We start from the raw sequence: 22793 nt of genomic DNA, 5'->3' as shown, positions 1-22793 counted from the left end.
CTGCCTGAGACCTTGGACACACATCTAACAGGCTTTATGGGGATCAGTGAATGAACAGGTCCTGGTGTAAAAGCAAGGCTGTATCCTGACGCTGGGGGTGATAATCAGCACAGGTGAGATGAGCACAGCAAAGATGGAGGAGCGGGCGTTTAGAAGAAAGGCCTGGAGGGGCTTTGCTTAAGCACAGAAGACTAGGCTGGAAGTTCCTCCCCTACCTCCCACCCCACCATAGCTGCCGTGGATGGTGCAGAGCCACCAGGTTCACAAGCTTTATCTGTTGTTCCACTAACTCCACCCTCTCCGCACAGTTCATGCAGGTCTTCATTCCACAAGACTAACTTCCTCTCAGTCATGCCTAAGCAAAGAGCACCACACACGCCTCCACGTTTCCTGCCTGGAAGTAAGGCCAAAGGTAACGGCCAAGGACAGTGAGTCCTCCCTCGCTCTGCAAATGGCTCACTTATCAAGCTGAGGTCTTAGAGGATAGAGAAGGCCTAGCCTTGTGCTTGGGGCACATCTGTTCCAGACATGATGGTTCAGGGTAGGCATGCTAGTGCATGCTTTTAATTGCAGCACTTGGGAAGCAGAGGCAGGTGGATCTCTGTGAGCTCTGGACTAGCCAAGAATATACAGTGAGACCTTATCTAATAAACAAACAAAAAAGCAAGAGGTGGTGGTTCAGATGAGTCCTACCCTCCGCTCCCACATTCCCTCCTAAGACATCTGCTCTTAGCATGATTAGCTGCAGCTGCTCTGAAGGCCTTGGCCATTGCCCCATCCTTGCTGTGGACTCCTCCCTACCACTCCTCACACTCCTCCCTCACATTCCTCCCTACCACTCCTTACATTCCTCCTTCACATTCCTCACACTCCTCCCTCCAACTCCTCACACTCCTCCCTCACATTCCTCCCTACCACTCTTCACACTCCTCCCTATCACTCCTCACACTCCTCCCTACCACTCCTCACACTCCTCCCTCACTCTCCTCACACTCCTCCCTCACATTCCTCCCTACCACTCTTCATACTCCTCCCTATCACTCCTCACACTCCTCCCTCCAACTCCTCACACTCCTCCCTCCAACTCCTCACACTCCTCCCTCACATTCCTCCCTACCACTCTTCACACTCCTCCCTCACACTCCTCCCTCACATTCCTCCCTACCACTCCTCACTCTCTTCCCTAACCACTCTCACACTCCTCCCTCCAACTCCTCACACTCCTCCCTCACATTCCTCCCTACCACTCCTCCCACTCCTTCTACTCCCATGCTTTCTCTGTATTCACTCTCTAGAGCAGTGGTTCCCAACCTTCCTAATGCTGGGACCCTCTAGTAGAGTTCCTCAGACTTGGCAACCCCAACCATTATTTCCGCTGCTACTTTATAACTGTAATTGTATCGCTGTTATGGATCTCCATGTAAATATCTGTGTTTTCTGATGGCCGTGGGCCCCCCAAAAGGATGGAGACCCACAGTGAGACTCGCTGCCCTAGGGGGTGAGGGGAAGAAGCCAGTAAGGAGATGTTAGTCCATCTTTAGACAAAGAGACTCAGTGCCTGTATCACCTACACTTGGGAAGCTGAGGCAGGAGGGTGGGGAGGTTCAGGCCAGCTTGCTATGCAGTGAGATCCTGTCTCAAAAAATAAAAAATAAATTAAATAAAGTAAGAAAGGTATTTCTTTCGTATCTAACTAGGTTAATAGAATTTAGAAGATAAAAATACAATAAGAGGAAAAGTCATAAGAAGTATTTCTAACATTTGGGAAAATTCCTTTAGCACTTTTAATGACCACAACCCACTATACATTCCCTGCTTATCCACCAAAGAGTCTGCTATTATCTTTATCTTGAAAACATAGAGGCAGGAGGCTGGGGAGGGCTCAGTGGGTAAATTGCTGGGCGTCCTGAGATCAGGTCCCAAGTACTGATGTGAAAAGCTGGCTGTGGCCAAATGTATCTACAACCCCAGCATCAAGGCACAGGGACAAAGCCCAGAGCTCACTGTGCTGGCCAACCAGTGGGCTCCAGGATCGGCAGGAGAGCTTGTCTGGAAAAGTTAAGGTGGGAACTGTTGAGGAAGACACCCGTGCTGCCCTCTGGCTTCTGTACCAGCACACATGCAGTCTCCTGCACACAGGTACACACACACACACACACACACTCACACACACACAAACACACACATGGTCTCCTGCACACAGATGCACACACACACACACACACACACACACACACACTCTCTCTCTCTCTCACACACATACAGTCTCCTGCACAGGTGCATACACACATAGTCTCTTGCACACAGGTACATGCACACCCACATGCAGTCTTCTGTATGCAGGTGCATTCACACACACACACACACACACACACACACACACACACACACACACAGTCTCTTGAACACAACCTCACACACACAGTCTTCTGTACACAGGCACATACATATACACATATACATAGTCTCCTATGCACAGGTGCACACTCACACACACAGCCTTCTGCACATAGGTACACACACACACACACACACACACAAACACACACAAACATGGTCTCCTGCACACAGGTGCTCTCTCTCTCTCTCTCTCTCTCTCTCTCTCTCTCTCTCTCTCTCACACACACACACACACAGTCTCCTGCACAGGTGCATATACACATAGTTTCTTGCACACAGGTACATGCACACCCACATGCAGTCTTCTGTATGCAGGTGCATTCACACACACACACACACACAGAGTCTCTTGAACACAATCTCACACACACAGTCTCCTGTACACAGGCACATACATATACACATATACACAGTCTCCTATGCACAGGTGCACACTCACACACACAGCCTTCTGCACATAGGTACACACATTCATACACTCGCATACATACAGGATTTGAAGATGACATGATGAATCCCACTCTTCAGGTTAGTAGAGCCACAAAATAAAACCATGGCCTGCAGGAATGGATGTTTCTGCCCCCCCCCCCCCCCCCCCGGCCTAAGAGATATTTGCTTTGAGGATTTCAATCCCCCATCCCTCTAAGAAGTGCTCATTTCCTTGTTTCAGGACTGAAAACCAAGTGGGGAAGAGATGTGGCGGGCAGGTAGGTGCGGAGAGGAGACAAGCAAGAGTCAAAACAACAGCAACATCTGACTGAGGTCTGACAACTTTAAACTCCGTTTTCACATTTCGCCTGGCATCATCACGCTGTAGCATGTTTGTTTTGCTCTCCCGGAATACCCACCTGCTGGGGTGGGCGCTATTTTCTTCCTATTAAGAAAATAGACTGGGGCTGGGGAGATGGTAGAGAGGATGAAGTACTGGCTGTTCAAGTTAGATCGCCAGCACCCATGCAGGACGCCTGGCTCGGCAATGTGTCTGCCGCCCCAGCCCTGGGAGCACAGTCAGGAGGATCTCTGCGGCCCATTGGTCAGTACAGCTAGCCAACTGGCAAGCTACAGTATCATCAAGAGACTGTCTCAAAAAATCCGATAGAGGACAACTTAGGAGAACACGTCTACGTGTGTATGCACACACCCACACCCCGCATACACACACATGTACATATCTATAATAAACACACACACACACACGCACACGCACACGCACACACAGTAAAGCAAATGACTGCATGCTGGGAAGGATGGCGGTGCTAAGAATAGCCACATCTCTGGGATACCGAACAGGAACTAAACTGACAAGAACTTACGAGCTCAGAGAAGCAGCCAGAGTTGTTGATAGTTATTGCTACTGAAAGAGAAAATTCCAGGGTTCATGTCTGTATTGATTCCAAATTGTCTTTGTGAGCCGTTAGCTCCTACTCCTCCGAATAGGGGGTAGCATGAAAAATAATTGCAGCCTAGCACATTGCCCACGTTTTTAGGGGCAGTGTCAGAAACTCAGATATCAGACACTGTTTTAGAGCTAGGAAGAGCGACGGCTCGGGGCTGTCAGTCACCTCTTGATCAGGAAGGCTGTGAGTGTGTCAGCCCTGCTACCCGGGGAAGCGGGGACCATGCGTGTGTTAAGAGCCTGCACGACATTACAGTCAAGAGAATCACAAGCTTGCTCCACAGGGAGAAAATGGTGACCCACAGAAGACCTCCAGTGGGGTTTGAGTCCCAGCGAGCTCCCGCTTGTCTGGTTTTTGCTCAAAGTTAGCGTGCTACTGACAGTGTCCTTGGGAGGACAATGGGGGAGCACATTTCTTCTGGGCAAAGATCACTTTTGAGGGTCTGGAGATGGAGCTCAGATGAAGTGTTTGCCTACATGCAGGGGACCTTGGATTCAAACCCTAGCTCTGCAGAAACCAGGTACAGCACTGCATACCTGCAACCCCAGCACCCAGGAGGGCCAGGACTACGGATCATTTGTAGCTACATAAGGAGTCTGAGGTCAGCCTGGGCTAAATTGTTCCCACCATATCCTCTCCACTGAACAGCAGTGGATCATGACTGTGCTTCAAGAGTTCTCAAGGCCCTACAGGACAACGCCAGTTCATTGGCATCTCCTGTCCTTCAATGAACTGGCGTTATTCTGTAACTAAGGAGGATGCCGAGGTCCTGGTTTGCTAACTACTGCCCAGGAAAGCACCTGCCTGTCTGGTTCTGGAGATAAATGTCTCATCTATAAAAATCTGTCAGAGACAAGGCTGCCAGTGCTTGGGGGGGGGGGGCGGTGGGAGGGGAGAGAGAGAGAGAGAGAGAGAGAGAGAGAGAGAGAGAGAGAGAGAGAGACTTTCTTTAGCTGGCTGACTTCAGAACAAGCTTGGAAACACAGAGTTGTTTAGCTTCCTTTTCTGGAGTGCATCTGTCTGCTCCTTGTATGGTCCCTGTATTTTTAACCCACTTGCCAAGGTTTTAGTTTTCTAGAACACAAGAGTTTCATCTTCAGATTGCTTCCATTAAAACCCTAGTGCCTACCACCCAGAACCCCTCCCTGGACATGGACACTGGACAGTGCCTACCACCCAGAGCAGTGCGTACTACCCAGAGCCCTGGACCAGGACACTGAATCTTCCACCCACACTGCATTAAGTCTGGTTTTGCTTGAGTGACACCTTACACGGCTTCTGTTCCAGACACAAGTGGGAAGCATCATCCACTCAAAGAAGCTGCGGAAAGAAAGAAACCTCCAGTGATCGTCCCAAGATGTCATTGTTCTATTGGGAAGTGGGGTATGTAGAGGAGGCCACATTTCAGAAAGCAGAAGAATTTCAGATGTTGCACAAGAAGACCACAATGCTCTGCTGGTCAAATCATAGAATGAATGGTGCTGCCAATCAAATTAACCATGAGCTGGTACCATACACAGAACTGTGGCCTGCAAACCCAGACTCTGTCCCCCCACCCCCATCCTGTATAACACTGACCAATCAGAAATGCTCTTATTAGCATAGTGGGAATTGCATGATGATAACCCCAACTTGAAAGGATGGTGGCTTCTAAACAAACTGCTGCAACCCATCTTGCAGCAGGCAGCAGTCACACCTCACCCCTTGCTTCTGTCTTTCTACTCTGATCTCTCTTGGTTGGACTCTGTCACTGTCCATCGACCTCAGAGGAGTGGCCTACCTGACCACTGTTTACTCAGGAAGTGCTGATGCTGAATCCAAACACAACCCCTCAGAACACGGGTGTGTGTGTGTGTGTGTGTGTGTGTGTGTGTGTGTGTGTGTGTGTGTTGTATGTAAGCAGTCTTGAAGCCATGAACAGATATCGATTCATCCCTAGACAGACTGCAACAGACCACAGAAATGACCCCACACAAGTCCAGCCTCTGTGGGTCACTCATTGCTGTGACCAAACACACAACAAAAGCAATGTAAGTGGAAAAAGGGTGGCTTGGGCTCACAGTATAAGGGCATAGTCTGTTACGGTGGTCAGTGGGGTGAGTGCTGGGTTCAGCTTGTTTGGCTTCTCCTGGCTTCACAGACATGCCCAGAGGCTGTCTCCTCAGTGACTCTAGATCTCAGGTAGACAGTCACTATTAACCAACATAGCTTGTGAGCCAGGGAACTGGCTGTACAGTTTACAAGAGGGTGGGTGAGGGGACAGTGACAAGAGCATGTGAGACCCAAAGGCAGATAGACCGCCAAAATTCCCACCCCACTCACAAAACCTGCTTCCTCTCCCTCAGCACTGCCTACCCCTTATGCAGCCTCAGAGCAGGGCTTTGAGACTCCCAAAGCTTCTGGGCTTCTTAAACACTATCACTCTTTTCAGACACACCAGAAGAGGGCGTCAGATCTCATTACGGATGGTTGTGAGCCACCATGTGGTTGCTGGGAATTGAACTCAGGACTCTGCAAGAGCAGCCAGTGGTTAAGATCTTCTGAAGTCTTAAGAGCCTCCCTTCAGGAGGGAACGTTTCAATTCCGCAGAAAGAGTTTTACTAATTTATATCTTCTTCATCTTATGCATATGGTCTCTTACAAGACTGAGACATAACTTTACAATAATATTAAGCTGAATTTTTTTTTTAAAATCAACCGTCCACAATTCTACCACTTTAACACAGACTATATGCCCATCAATTTCTGCCTTCTGTACCAAGCATCTTGGCCAAAAAATGAGCTGGCAGGTTTTCTCTCATCTTCCCACACAGTGACTCGAAGTCACAGCCCGCAACCACGCCCACAACCACACTCGGCAAACTTGGGACTCTAACACACAAGGCTCCAACTCCTGAGATCCACGGACACTTAAGCTCCTGCATCCAAGGACAGGGAAGTCCTGGTGTGTGTGTGTGGGGTTGGGGGCTGGAGATTCCTGGACAGGTCTTCTGTGAAGTAAGCAGACCAGAGCACCCCATTCCTTTTGCAAAGCAACTGTGGCCCTTCTCAGAAGAGGGGTGCATCTCCGCACAAGCAGAGATTACATGGCGCTACACAGTGTTTTCCTACAAACTTGGGTTCTATAGATCCCTAACCCTCAGCCCATCCAGGGCTACGTGAGAGAGAAAGCTGTCGCCTAAGGAACAGTGCTCCTGGCTCGTTGCTCCCTCCTCACCTCCAAGTCATCTCCCAGCAGGCTGACAGGCAATTTCACTCCTTTTGGATAGACACCTAGTTTTGTTGTTGTTGTTGTTTGTTTTTAAAATAACAGAGCAGAGTTATACTACAATAGCAACAAGCTCAAGGGTCTGGACATTACAGCCAGCAATATTACTATGGACAGGTGATACCAAATTTTGCAGTTATATATTCCTCTCTAACCTATATCACAACCCGCAACATGTAGACCACAGTACACACAGGCAAACCGAGGCTCTGAGGAATCAAGTCACTTGCTGAAGGTCACACAGAAAAACGGTAGAAGACAGAAGACATGTGGTCAGAATCTAGATGAAGCATGGCCTTGGGCCCAGGGCTTTGTGCATACTGGTTAAGTACTCTGGCAACCAAGTCATATCCCCAGTCCCCAGTCTAGGTTCTTTAGAAGAAGAAAAAGTTAAAGAGGGGAGAGAAGCCTGCCTGGGAAGCATGCTTGGGAAATCTGGCCTGTGATTTCAACCTGGACGTACTGTTCTGAAATGTTTTGTAAGACTCCATTTCCTTCCAGAATTCAACTTAGCAGATAAACATTTGGGACTCAAAGCCGAGCTAAGGAAGTGTGTGCACGCCCTGCTCGAATGAGGAGAGGAAGCTACTGAGGCTTAGAGATTGTGAAGAGCCTTTCCTCCCAGCTGACAAGGAGCAGGGACAGCCCAAGCTGCTCACCTCCCTCGAGGCTCCTGCCTGCACTGGAGAAGGACATAGGCTCTCAGAAGGAAGACTGGGTGTCACCTCATCTCCTCAGAACCAGCCCCATCTCCAGGGACTTCCGTAAGCTCACATGTAAGGCAACGCTGGCCCTGACCTGGTTCCCTGGGGGAGCTCCCTGTTGTTCCTCAGCCACCACAGGATAGTCCATTCTGCCGCACTGTAACGCGGCCAAGAGAAATACACAACGCTGGAGCGGGTGCCAGTGGCCAAGCTGATTTATGAGCTAGTCCTCGGAGCTTGACTGTGGGAACAGAGGTGCCTTTGTGTAGTGCCATTCCCCTTCAGGGCTCCATGGGCCTTTCTGAGCTCTGTTTGACAGCCTATCTGTGAATGATAAGGGTTACAAGGAGAGACAAAATGGGGAAGGACTCTCAGAACCAACAGAAATGTCTACTCCTGCACGCTACCATGCATCTTTGCCTCCTCTAGCAAAATATAACAATTGCTTTATCAATTGGCTCATGCATTTATTTAGTTTTCATCTATCACTCTCTACCTATTCCTTTGAGACATGCGCTCTCTCTCTCTCTGTCTCTCTCTCTCTGTCTCTCTCTCTCTCTCTCTCTCTCTCTCTCTCTCTCTCTCTCTCTCTGAATCTGGGGCTCATATTCTCTTTGCTGGACTGGAAGCCAGCAAGCTCAACCAGGTCCCCTCTATACCTCCCGAAGCTGAAGTGACAAAAACATGAAGGAAGGGCCACCTTGCCACCCAGGTGTCAGAACCCCACCGCTGACCCCCATGACTATACAGCCAGCTCTCTTAACCATAAGTCCCTGGGCTCGAGCCTTCAACAGGAAGGACTTGGGGCGGTTATGAGAGGATATGCAGGGAAGAACAGGGGACAGGAACACTGTGACCAGAAGGAACTGTAATGGGGACATGTAACAGGGTTTGCTTCTCATGTTTCTCAGACTCCAATCAGGTGGATCCTGTGAGAGTCTTGGGACAGTGATGGAGACCAAAGCAGCAAGTGAGTGACCAGTGTCTGCCATGTCAAGAGCAACGAAGCAAGCTGTCCTGACGGGGAATAAGAGAGCTGTGAGACCAGCTCTTTCTCGGTACCCTTGTGAGGTGTGTAAGTGTGTTTACACATGTGTGTACACATGTGTGTCCATGGGTTTATGTATGTGCATGTGCTTGTATGTATGGATTTTTTGTATGTTTGTGTACATGAGGATGCACGTGTATGTGCATGTACTATGTGTGTATCTCTCTGTAGGCTAGAGGTCAACCTTGAATGTCATTCCCCAGGAGATGCCTATCTTGTTTTTTGAGACAAGGTCACCCACTGGGACCTGAGGCTCACTGATTAGGGCTGCCAGGAAGTCCCAGGGTTGCCCTGTCTCCACACCCCCAGTGCTGAGCTTACAAGTGAGTATTACTACACCTGAATTTTTGATGGGGGCTCTGAGGATTGAACTCAGGTCCTCACACTTGTGTGGCAAGCATTTTACTGACTGAGGCATCTCCAAAGTTCCTCTTTTTATCTTTTGTGGTATTGGCTATCATAGGTATTCAGTTCATGGTTTATGGTCTTAGTTAACTGGATGGGAGCACTATCATTCACAAGGAGCACTACCATTCACTAGGAGCTCTACCATTCACAAGGATGGGAGCACTACCATTCACTAGGAGGACTACCATTCACAAGGATGGGAGCTCTACCATTCACTAGGAGCACTACCATTCACAAGGATGGGAGCTCTTCCATTCACTAGGAGCACTACCATTCACAAGGATGGGAGCACTACCATTCATAAGGATGGGAACACTACCATTCACTAGGAGCACTAGCATTCACAAGGATGGGAGCACTACCATTCACAAGGATGGGAGCACTACCATTCTTGAGGAGAACTGTTTTCCATAGGAAGACGCTGACTCTGCTGCTGGACATCCATCTGCAGTATTTATGTGTTGTTAATAAACCTAACTGCTCAATGCTTACACGTTCAGTCTTCCACACAAATCACCTTGCTGTTAGAGTGGCCCTTTTGACTATCACAAAAAAAAAAAAAAAAACCTATTAAACTTTCTGAAGCCAACAACCCTGAAGCATGTTTTATTGATAGCAACAGGGGAAAATTGGTTTCATATAAGCTGTTAAGAATGGAAGCATTAATTAACTCAGAGGCTTATGGTGCACGGCATCCCCAGATGCTGAACTGGAAACACTGTCAAAAATCAGTATCTGGGACTTGGGGAGGAGATTTAAAGATGCATAACAAATCTAGAAACATTTATTCAATCAAATAAAAATACCAGAGCTCTATGGGAGTCTAGCAGTCTAGTCGAGGGCTGTTCTCACTCTCCTGTGAACCCCACTCCACTTCCCCCACCCGCTGGGAATTCTCTCTGGGAAGGGAGGAGTAAAACACCACAGATATGAGAGGAAAATACTGGGTTTTGGAGCACAACACAACAAAGCAGAGTGGGCCTGGGTTGTTAGCAGGAGTTCCACGGCAAAGGAACAGGAGGAATGTTCAAGCTGTGATCCAGCTTGGGATAGCCAGGCTGCAGACAGCCAGATAGTCAACAAGGGACTATGGGCAATGAGACAGCATCGTGGGCCTTGATGCAATCCCTAACAACCCTCGTGTCTGGGAAGCTGTGCCCAGATACTTCGATAAGAACACCCCAATGAAAAGCAACTTAGAGGACCAAGGGCCCATTGAGCTCACACTTCTGGGTAACTGTCCATCATTGCGGGGAAGTCATGGCAGCAGGGACTTGAAGCAGATCACATACATCCACAATTAAGAGCAGAGAGAATGGATGTATGCATGCTTAGTGCTCAGCCAGCTTAATCAAGAGCAGAGAGAATGGAGGCCTGCATGCTTAGTGCTCAGCTAGCTTTTTCTACTCTTACGTTCTGGAGCCCAAGCCAGAGAAATAGTGCTGCCCATGTTCAGGCATGGTCTTCTCAGATTAATGAATGCAATCAGGACAGTCTGCCTGTAGACATAGCACAACCAAAACTGATCTAGACAATTTCTCAACTGAGACTCTCTTCCCATGCGTTCCTAGGTGCTGTCAAGTTGACAATGAAACCAACCACCATTCCAGGACTCTGTGGCTTTCTGCCAATGGCACTAGACTGGTAACAAACAAAAGTTTAATTAACAGGAATTATGTAGAGACTAAGATAATCCCACAGTCCCTGCTTATTTTAGTTATGTGTCCTGTGGCCCAACAGAAGCAGTGAGTTTGAGAACATAGCAAAAGCAGACGAGAGCAGCATTTTGGGAAGTGAAGTGTGACCACCAGCTCTCTGCAGTCCTTGAGGTGGAGTCTAAACACTGACCAGAGCCCAGACAACATAGTTCCACAGTGTGTGGGGAAGCTGGGCCTTGGATACCAAGGCCATGTGAAGCTTGGCATAAAAGGAACCCAGTCATGCCACTGTCCCTGCTGAGATCAAGTGTCACAGGAAAAACTCGCAGGGACTCTGGTGGAAGAACCTAGAGTGGAGGCGAACGTCCCATCAGGAAATGTGTGGATGTGGAGAGCTGAAGAGCCGGGCGTGGTAGGAGAACCTGATTACAGACAGTCAACTTTTCTGAAACCTGTGAAGTGTGGCACCGTTAAACCGTCAAATTCATGACAAATGCAGTGTAAGAGGGAACATGCCACCTGTGCTGATGGATCCTGTCAACTTGACAGGGTCTAGAATCGCCTGGGAGACACAGCTCTCGGCGTGCCTGTGGGGGAGACTCTGAGTTAACTGGGGTGAGAAGGCCCACCCTGAGAGTGCCATGGCCCAAATACAAAGGAAAAAGTGAGCTGAGCACCAGCGTCCACATCTCTCTGCTTCCTGACAGTGACGGCTCGGTGACCAGCTGCCTCACGTGCCTGCTGAGGTCTCCTTCCATAAACCGTGAATGTAAACAAACTCTCCTTCCGTACTTGCCATCGCCAAGTGTTTTCCACAGTAAATTAGGAGAGTACACACATGAGAAGCAATGGACAGTGTAGCTTGCACCCTGACCCCAGTGCCCACAGGCAGAGGCAGGAAGAGGAATTCACAGCCTGTCTTGCTCCATAGTGACTTCTGGGTAAACAGACTGGAAGTATCAAAGGGGAAGTCACCAGAAAGGCTACATGGGCAATCCCCACTCATTCCTTCCTTCACATAAATGGAACACATGTCATGTGTGAGATACCATGTTCTACTGAGGCCACACATTTAAATACCATGAACTAAAGATGGGAGAATTAACTATTTCAAAATCTATATACTAGCAACAAAAGAATACTAAGGATTAATGCAGAAGTCTATAGGAAAGCACAGATTTGTTCAGACACTCAAACTTAATGGTGTCTAAACTCATGTTTCACTTCTGCAGATGGTGTGAAGATGGGAGAAATGGCTCAGTGGTTAGGAGCACCTCCTGCTACTACAGAGGACCAGAATTTAGTTCCCAGAATCTACACTGGGTGGCTTACAACTGCCTGGGACTCCAGCTCCATGGGTTCTGACTCTTCTGGACTCTGTCAGCACCGACACTCCCACATGTACACACCTACACATGCACATAGTCACACATGTACACACCTACACATGTACATAGTCACACATGCACACACCTACACATGCACATAGTCACATATGCACACACCTACACATGCACATAGTCACATATGCACACACCTACACATGCACATACTCTCACATACACACACCTATATATGCACATAGTCACATATGCACACACCTACACATGCACATGGTCACATATACACACACCTACACATGCACATACTCTCACATGCACACACCCACACATGCACATACTCTCACATGCACACTCATGCACATAGTCACACATGCACACACCTACATATGCACATGGTCACACATGCACACACCTACACATGCACATAGTCACATATGCTCACACCTATATATGCACATGATCACACATGCACACACCTACAATGCACATAGTCACACATGCTCACACCTATATATGCACACACTCACACATGCACACACCTATTTATGCAGACTCCCGAATGCACACACATATGCACACACACACAGACACTCAGACATGCACACACCTACACATATACAAACTCTTATATACATACACCTACATGTGTACACACTCATACATGCAAACACATGCACACACTTACTTATGCACACTCCTGCATGCACACACATATATACACACCTACATATGCACACACACTTGTACACATACACACCTACATATGCACACACATGCACACACCTACACATGCACATATTCTCACGTGTACACACCTACATAATTTAAATATAAGTAAAAATTTAAATTCAGGCCTACCTGACTAATTTGCTTGTATCTTCTCTACGAGAGAGACATTTCACGTGAGAAATTACAACCAAAGATGAAGAATAAATTAAGGTGAAAAAGAAACGCAAACAGGCATTTCATTTTGACTTCTAGTCACCAACTGAGCTGACTCTCTGGGCCCCAAAGAACTTGCATAAATGGTTATAAAATTCTGTTGCTGAGAACAGGTGTTGAGAGGGTTGAGTGAGAGCAGTGCCACCCACTGCTCAGGGGAGAGAGAAAGAAGGGAATTCTGATTAACCATCAGTCGCAAAAGCAGGGCTTCAGCGGCGTTTCAGAGGGGCAATGAATGAAGCAGGTGGCTAACACACACCGGTAAAATAGACTGTGGGCAGCTAGGAATCACAGATAACGGCACAGGAGTCACTACAGAGCAAAGACTCTTCCCATGTAACCTGCCTTTATTCCTCAGGATGCCTCAGTGAGAAACACATGGTTTCCATGACGAACATAGAGACTGAAGGTCTTAAACAGGGAATGTCAAGTCAATGGCTGAGCTGCAACCCAAAGTCAGTTCACAGCACACTAACTTCACTTCTGGTGGGACAAGTGAGCCTCGGAGACACCAGGGAGTCAGCTCCAATGAGACATCTGACTGAGCTTCTTGTTAGACATCTTAGGACAGGAAAAGAGCCGCCGTGGGCCACGGGCAGGGTGGAGGCGAAGCTGTGGTTTTCATTTGGATGTCTCAGCTCTCTGACTGAAAGGTGATGCATGAATGTCTCCCTTAGATACAGCTCTTTTAGTGTTTCCATTTCTAGAAAGGGAGGAAGGAAAGGAAAGGAAAGGAAAGGAAAGGAAAGGAAAGGAAAGGAAAGGAAAGGAAAGGAAAGGAAAGGAAAGGAAAGACAGATGGAAGGAAGGAAGGAAGGAAAGGAGGGAGGGAGGGAGGGAGGGAGGGAGGGAGGGAGGGAGGGAGGGAGGGAGGGAGGGAGGGAGGAAGAAAGCCCAACAGTGGTATCCCATGCACTCCTGAAACTTACCTGATATAATTGAAGCCTCTTTCATTACCCAACATCAACCCATCAGCAATGTCCACCAACTCCCCTAGAAGGTCTCTCGGTGTATCTGAGGAGAGCAAAAGGACCAGCTGGTTCCCTGTAAGACTGAGTCTTTTTTCTCTAGATGCTTTTTGAAAAGATTTATTTTACTTATTGTTTGGGATGGGGGATTTGTGATAAGCATGAGTGTTGGAGTATCTGGAGAGGCCAGCAGAGGGCGCCAGAGCTCTTGGGGCTGGAGTTACAGGTGGTTGTGAGCAGCCGTGTGGAGTGCTGGGACCCCAACCTTGACTGCCAGAGTGTTATCTCACCTCTCAGCTCTCATCTGCTGAGTCATCTCTCCAGCCCCTCAGGCTGCTGTGTTTAAAAACCTGGTTGTCTTTGTTGTTCCTCTGCTTCACAAAGAGTAATCTAGAGAAAGACTATTTTTATGATTGTGCTTGGAAATGAATGGACTTCAAAACATTCTTGATTTTAGACTTTAACTAACTGTTGGAAATTCTCAAAACTCCTCATTTGCCGCTCTCTGGGTCTTTCTTCCCCTGCTAGCACCAGGCATTCCCTCTTACTCAGCTCCTTCACACACACTTTTCATTTCTTTCATATGACCATGGATGGCCAGGGCAACATAGTGAGACATTGTCTGGAAAAAATATATATATATACATTTTACCATGTACCAGTACTTACAATGTGAGAGCCTGTCTCAAAACAAAAGCAAAGAAAAAAGTAATTTCTTTGTTCTTCTTGCTGTTTCTTTAGTTATTTACAAGTAATATGCAGCCTTTCAATTTTTTTTAGTAATAGTTGTATTTTCAAACCACTTAGTCCCATTTATTACCATAAAGAATATGACAGCATTGAAGTTCTACCTGACAATTTCCACTTCTCTCCTCTCCTACCAGACAGAAGGGTCACAGCCCTTCTATCCAGGAGACTGTCACTTTTTATACTCTGGGGAATTCATTTTGACATATTAAATTGCACAATTGTAAGAACAACTACTTACAATTTTGACAAATTTTAAAGGTTTCGTTACTCATAATTTACACCCTGGTTCATTTCCCTTTGACCCAAGGTTCTTTTCTAATTAACCTTTTAGTTGGCTTGATGACAGACTGCCTATTATTTTAGAGGCACTTGGACTAAGGAAGGTACAAAGTTTGGACAGAGCTGGAGTCTGTTGAGCCAAAGAGATTACCTTAGATAACCAAATAAACCCCAAAGCAGCCATGCCTCCAGCCACGCTGCCTCCAGCTACGCTGCCCTTCTCCAGGCTCTGAGCCTCCAAGGAGACTCTCTCAAGTTGCGCACCAGCTGTGATCCTAAAGTGAGGAGACTGTGAACCCACCACAGAAGCCAAGGGGTTAACAGAAACCAGCAATGGAGTCTCCGTCCATGTGTTTATAGATCAGTGTCAGACAAAAAAACCTAAACATGAGTGTTCCTCAATGCCCTGCTTAGAAAGAATAGTGGGGTCCCCACCATACCCCTCCAGGCATCTGTACAGGTGCATTATAGTAAAGTATTTGACACGTCCAAGCATTGACCCAATAACATCACACTCAAGAGATGAGCGTTTTGGGCTTTCTTTTCTAAATGTTTTGAGTATGTATTCAAGTGATATGTTTCAAAATGTAGACAGCATAAAAAGTTTTCCGTAAAAAGTCTCTCTATTAATTCTGTTCTACTGTCTAGTGTGCATTCATGAGTGTGCATGCGTGCCTCTGTGTGTGTGTCCGTGTGCTACAGCCTGCATGTGTAAGTAGAGGACAATCTTTGGAAGTCAGTTCTCTCCTTCCACCATGGAGGTCCCAGGGAATGGTCTCAGGTCACCATGCTTGGCAGGCAGCAAACACTCTCTCCTGATGAACCATTTCTCTGTCCATCCCTGATTCCCTTCCAGATAGGCAGAGATAATTCTCACAGAAACAGACTTCGCTTCCGTTTATCCTCCCTGGTGGCCCATCCCGTTCCCTTTCTGGCTGTTCCTACCTCTTTCTGTATTTCTGTCACTTTTAAATGGACTTGCATCATAGCTCTGTGCCCAACCAATAAGCAGCAATTGCCCCCCAGGGAGGAAATAGTGATTTTTGGTATATTCCTACCCTACTATTATTATAACACGGTATTTGTGTGTCCGTGCATGCTTGAATTCCTGTATGTGTGTGTGTGTGTGTGTGTGTGTGTGCGCGCGCGTGCACGCGTGGACGCGTGCACATGTGAGTGAAGGTCTGGGTGTACTCCTTGGTCACTCTCCACCTTATTATTTGAGACAGGGCCACTCACTGAACTCAGAGCTCATTCATTCAGCTAGACTGATTGATGAGTTTTAAGGAGCTGCATGTCCTCTGCCTCGCTCCGCAGCACTGGGGTCACACACACACCACCACAACACCTTTTTTTTTTAATGTGGCGCCTACCTTTTTTTTTTAATGTGGCGCCTGGAGATTGTACTCAGGTCCTCTTGCTTACACAGCACGCACTTTGTGTACCATGCCACCATCCTCCACCCCATGTGATTTTTAGCCACTACAAGTTCCTGACTTTAGTTTCTGATTTCTTAGGTCCTTCGGTGTTGCGTGGTGCACAGTAGGCTGTCAGATGGACTCTGCTTTGCGTCCCAAACTGCCATGATCTCTCACACCACATGGGTACCGGAAAGGATACACGTGGCCACACAGCTTCTGCACCTACCATCTACTGGAACCATCCGGGTCAGAAGTCCATCCAGCTTTAGCGTCTACACAGCCACATGCAAACAGCCCAGCAGAGGCAGACAGCTGCTGAACACTCTGCCCCAGGGCTCTCTATCTAATGAGAATTGACTTGAAAAAGCTCTAGAGGACCTCATTTTTTTGCTAATAAAAGAAATCCCACCAGCGAACAGCTTTTTGATGATGAAGAGTCAGCAGAAACATTCATTAAGTGGTAATTCTAGGGGATTGTGCAGGTGTCATGGGACAGTGATCTTCGAGATGAGGCAGATAACACATGTGGGATGCAGCCAATAAAACGTGAACATCCAGCAGAAGTGCCACCACACGTAGTCATGATTCCCAGCCTACCCTAGGTCAGCCGCACCCGCTCACAGCTGTCCCAAAGTGAGGGTATGTTTGTCCTGTCACCCCCAAGGACAGCTGTGTTAAACAGCAGTGAGACGTCTCCTGTTTGCTTTTCTCCATTGGATGAGACCGCTATAAAACTTTATTGTGGTCAAACAGAAGGGCAAGGCTTGGGAAAAACCCAGACCAGGCAGTCAGGAGACAGCTCAGTCTTGCTACATGAAGACCAGAATTCAAATTGTCAACAACCGCATATAAAAGGCCAGTGTGGCAGCGTATTCCTGTAATCTTAGTAATGGTGTGAGGAGGTGCAGATACAGGTGGGTCCTTGGAACTTTTGGCCAGTTGGCCCAGTCAAATCACAAAGCTCTAGGAAGGAAAGATCCTGTCTCAAAAACAACCAAATGTATGTATGTATGCATGCATGTATGTATGGTGGATGGGCTGGAGAGATAGCTCAGAGGAGAAACTGTTAGCTGGATAAATATGAGGACCCACATTCAGATCCCCCAAACCCCCATAAGTGCCAGGGAATCCACCTCTAATTCCAGCCGCTTCCTGAGGCTTCTGGGAAGGTCAGTGGGTGCTTCCTGCCGCCTGTGCCTTACACACAATCAGAAGGAAGGAAATTCCCGTGGTAAGGCTGTAAGGTTGTTATTCTGGCCTGTGCTTAACACCCATTTTCCATCCTGAATGCATGGAGAGGCACCAAGTCCACACAGGCCGCTGACCCTATTATGGTTTACACGGGACTCAGCTCTATCTATTTGCTTAATCAATAATAAACAGATCATACTGGGCAGACAGCATTGCTATAAAGAACTCAACCCAGGGTGTGTTCGCTTGGACTCTGTCCACGCAGCTTTGTGATTTCAAGTTCCTGACAGACCAAATGTGAAATGCTCCCTTGAGTGTGAAAGCCAGGAAGTTGCCAGGACCCTCAGCAACCAACTGGGTGGGGCCACCATAATGCTGGAAGGCTTTATCTCACGCATTTGATGCTGGTTATTCTAATGTAGGCTTGACCTTTATACAGAAAATATTGAAAAGGGTGACAGCTTCTCATGGTATGTGAGGGTGTTTGTTGCAGTATAAAAAACCAAGTCCACTAGTTTTCATAAGCAAGCCCACCATGTGCACCTGCACACAGACACACACACACACACACTACACAGTGTAATGTTTTTTACTTCTTTAGTATCCTATTTATCTTACAAAGGGGAGGGTTAATAAAATTAGGATCGAATGATAGAAAGCAGTTATACATGTGCATACATGCATATATCCTTTATGCCCTCCCACACTACTCATGGGCAAACTCTCTCTCTCTCTCTCTCTCTCTCACACACACACACACACACACACACACACACACATACACACACTACTCATGAACAGAGATCACACACACACTTCATGCACACACACACACACACTACTTGTGCACAAGGTTACACATAACACACTTCAAGCATACGCACTAATCACTCAGAGGTGGCCATTATTTAGTAGTCTGTTGTTAATTACTTTCTATTTTTTCCTTTCTTTCTTTCTCCCTCCATTCATTTTCTCCCCCCATACCCTGCGCCTGCTCAGCAGACCCAGTAGCTCTGAGCCCTATCTGTTTGCTCTCCCAGTCCCTTTATATGTGTGTTCACTTTCTTCATTCTGAGATAGGGTCTTGCTCCTCCTCAGATTGGCTTTGAAGTGTATAGCCCCTACAGGCTCCTCCTGCCTCAGCTCCCAGGTAGCTAGGGGAACAGGCCAGTGCCACCAGGCTGAGCTTATGTTTTCTTATTTCTCTGATGCTCTCAGGGCCCGGCCATCCCGGAGCTTTCCCAACACCACCGGCTCTCTTTTTTCATTGGCTTGTACAAGAAAAGCAAGAAGAAAGAAAGGCCACATTGTTTGTCACTGGACCAATTCCAGTTCTGCTGCTGCCAGGCCTCAAAGGAGCAAGTACCATGTGACTCTAGTCACAGAGACAGCCCAGTCACAGACACAGGGCAGACAGCACTCTATCCTTCCCCTGACCAGATGGACCCAGCTCAGAGAATCTGGAGAGTCCTGGCCTAGAGAAGACGTCTTGGGATTGCTCACACCTGTTCCTTGTCAAAGCAGTAGAGGGTGTGAGATGGGAAAGGAGCAGACTTGCCATAACAGAACACATACTACCTTAGTGAGGACAAGGTACCAGCAAGCCCCAGCTTACAAGGAAATGAGATGATTTCTCTGTGAGAAGCAACACCTTACTGTTGTCCTGGACACAAGCAACGTGTCCTTGTATATACTCGAGTCACCTGGGTCTCAGAAAGCTTTAGTCAGACTTCTGTCCAGTAGGAGACAGCCAGACTCATATACCTGACCTTGAATAGCTCCAACCACAAAAGTAACCTTCCAGACAATGCACTAGAACACAATCATGGTCCAACACGGTCTGTCACGCCAAGCAAACACCAGACAAAGAATAGGCGAGAACAAAGACAGGACTACTCTGTAGTAACCTTTGGGCAAATTGTTTATTGATTCCTTAAGCCAAACGTCTGTCATGCTCTTCATGGTCAAAGCCAACAATGAAAAGGTGATGTGAACTGACAGAGCAAACTTCAAGGTTCTCTTGACATGCTAGCCTTTGGCCCTGAATGAGGCATGAGTGCCATGCTGGCTTCTCGTGGAGATGGAGGCCCTTGCCTACAGAAAGGCAGGAAAACACGTCAAGTCTGATCTCTCACAGGTCCTTCCAACCCTGACATCCAAGTGGCCAGAAGCGCTAAGGAGTTCCCATGGCTAGAGGTTGGCAGTCAAGGCCATGCAGGCCTGAGCTTAGTAGCCATGAAGGGCCAAGCAGGGTGACTTTGGGTCTGATCTTTCTCTGCATTCAGCGTTTGTGCTGTGGGTATAGTGATGCCCACCTCGCTGCACCCGGTGAACATCAGCCAAGGTGCAGCAGCAGAGGGGTCTCAGGGCTGACACCTTGAACTTGGCTCTGGTAGAAATCAGGAAGGTGTGAGAGAGGGGCTTAGGGCCTAAGAAGAGTCACTGTCGAGGAGGAAGGGAGGCTGTGGGCCCCAGGCTCAGAGACCAGATACGGGTACTCTGCTACCTGCTGGCCCCATGCTGTCTTCTGGAGTCTCAGCTCACTACACTCGACTGTACACACAGCACTGGCCAGTAGGAACATACCCAAGCAGGGACCATCATTAGGAGCTGGCAGCCTTCCCTACCATCTCTTACTTGGGGCCACCAGGTTATAAGCACACACTTAGATAGGTCATGGGTTCAGCCTTCAGGAGTCCCTTCCCCGACTCCCCTCTACCAGCCATGCTGCCCAGATACTAACCCTTTGGGATCAGAAAGAAATCAGGATTCATGGGAATTTGGAAAAAAATTAATCCCTCCATTTTTCTCCTCCCTCCCTCCCTCCCTTCTCTCCTTCCACAGGTTCTTTAGCCCAGGATAGACCTTGAACTTCTCATCTTCCAGCCTCTACTTACTGAACATCAATATTATAGGCATGTCCCACCACGGCTCACTGATACAGTGCTGAGGCTCAAACCCAGGACTCGGGGCATGCTAAGAAAGCGCTCTATCAACTGAGCTACATCTTCAGCACCCATTGTAACCAACTCCCTGCCTTTCATTAATGATTATATCAAAAAATGCATTCAACCAAGGACATATTCGGTTACTGGGACTAAAAAGAATGTAGACTCATAGCAGCATTTGACCCCTGGAACATGTTGACTTATAGACACTTTCTGATGGCATCAGCACAGTGTAGTGTTCAAATCTCTTTGCAAAACTAACAGCACTACACAGACTCCAGCACTGCTGTGGACAGTTTTAAGACTTTGGTCTTCCTAAATGTTTTGTGTCAGAACATCAGTCATGAGATTTGCATGGAGTATATTTTATCCATAAACTTCTAATATTTATTCTCTTCATACCCTGACACTCACCAGCAGCTGAGGCATAGCCAAATTTTAGTTTCAACCACAGTGACCACGCCTCTCTCAAGCACCTGTGTCCAGGTCCCCAGGAACACTGGCCTTCACCTTCAACCGGATGTCACCTTCAACCTGCCACTGTGGTCCATGTCTCCATCTGGCCTTTGCTGACGAGTAGGTGGTGAATTCTTTCAAATCAGTAACATCTCTACACTTGCTGTGAAGCAGTACTTCACTTGGAAAGTTTATACTTTTTCTCTCTTTTACTGACTTCTCTTGGGTTTGGGACCTGGGGAGGTATGCTCATTTCCAAAGGAATTCTGGGAAGGATTTGCATCTCAGGCCAGCCTCTAGCACCTCTGCTGAGTCCTACACAGCCCTTTCTCTAACTGATTTTGGTTTTCCTTGAAGTAACAGGGCTCCCCCTGCCCCACCTACACACACACACACTCCCACCCCTGCCTTACCGAGAGGAGATTTTATTCTGCACATTCAACTATTCCCTGACACCTGACTGACTGTGCTTTGCAGCCTGGTCTGCCTCATGTCCCAGTGTTTCCATGGCCTGGCCAATGGTGATGGCAGACTCCAACTGTCAACACCACATGATCTAGATTCATTTATGAGGAGAGTCTCAGTGAGACTAGACTAGATTAGTGTCTAGATTATGGCCTGGGGGCCTGTCTGTGGGGTGCTGCCTCAGTTGTATTGATCGTAGATGAAGAGCACCCCAAAAGTGGGTAGCACCATTCCTGAGCGAGGGCCCAGGCTGTGTGATGGAGGTTAGCTAAACACTGGCGGGTGTACATTCATTTCTCTCTTCTGCTCACTGCGCTGTGACGTGCCATCTGCTTCAGGTTCCTGCCTTGACTTCCCCTCAACAACGAACTGAAGCTTGGAATTATAAGAATGGTAGACCCTAATATCTATCTGTGTGTTTGCACGAGTGTACACACACACAGGAACATGTATGCATAGAAAGAAAGAGAGAGAAGGAAGGAAGGGAGAGAGGGAGGGAGGGCGGGCAGGGCAGGACATTAACTCTGGCCTCAGGCACTGAGACACAGGGAGGTAGCTGCTGGTCCCATGTCAGGGGCCCACATCTGGGAACTGGGATGCCCACAGGAATAAAGGAGGCTTCTGGGTAACAGCTTCCTGAAAGAGCAGAGAAATAGCCTGTGTTGAGGCTGAAGAAAGTTGCATTTACAAACGGCTCTAGGGAAGCCTCTCTCTGCTGTCCCTTGGAAGCCAGTTCAGTACACACGCTATGCCAAAGAAAAGCTGGCCAGAAGGCTGGGTGCTAAAGGTCAGATCTAGAATGAGAACCACAAAAGCTCTATCAGGGCTCAGCAGCTGAGCCGCTGACATTTGCAGTGAGAAAGTAAACAAAGCCCAGGATTCAGACCCAAGAGCAGGCTGTTAGGAAAGCACTCCTAATGGCTGCAGGAGGAATTCAAAGCAGGGCTATGCCTCTCTTCAATGCTCGAGGCTCCTTTTCGTGTACATAAAAACACTCCTCCTAACCAGTAAACACACCCCAGAGGAAGATGTGTGTCAGTGATGTGGCATAAAATATGAATGAGGCTGGCCAAAAGCCATGTGCTGGCCTGGAGGTATGGTGTAGCTTAGTGGCAAGGCACTTGCCTAGCATGCAAATGGCCCTGGG

At 47.8% G+C, this 22793-nt stretch overlaps 1 protein-coding gene and 1 long non-coding RNA gene across 8 annotated transcripts in view; one reads left to right on the top strand and one right to left on the bottom strand.

Annotated features, from left to right (window-relative positions):
* Myrip (myosin VIIA and Rab interacting protein) overlaps positions 1-22793 on the bottom strand; it is a 172582-nt gene that overhangs the window by 107619 nt on the left and 42170 nt on the right. The window lies entirely within an intron of this gene.
* Gm34159 lies at positions 4753-16996 on the top strand. 5 transcript variants are annotated; one of them, XR_003948275.1, is made up of 5 exons: positions 4753-5827; positions 6611-7841; positions 8681-8840; positions 10797-10869; positions 16683-16996. It is a non-coding gene; the product is annotated as a predicted gene, 34159 (long non-coding RNA). The 5 variants fall into 5 exon arrangements; XR_003948276.1 differs by lacking the exon at positions 10797-10869; XR_871365.2 differs by lacking the exon at positions 16683-16996 and having other exon boundaries at positions 4753-5180; positions 7567-7841; positions 10797-13926.

The sequence above is a fragment of the Mus musculus genome, chromosome 9 (assembly GCF_000001635.26).
Source record: "Mus musculus strain C57BL/6J chromosome 9, GRCm38.p6 C57BL/6J".
Classification (NCBI taxonomy): domain Eukaryota; kingdom Metazoa; phylum Chordata; class Mammalia; order Rodentia; family Muridae; genus Mus; species Mus musculus.
This window is presented reverse-complemented; position numbering and strand designations above follow the sequence as displayed.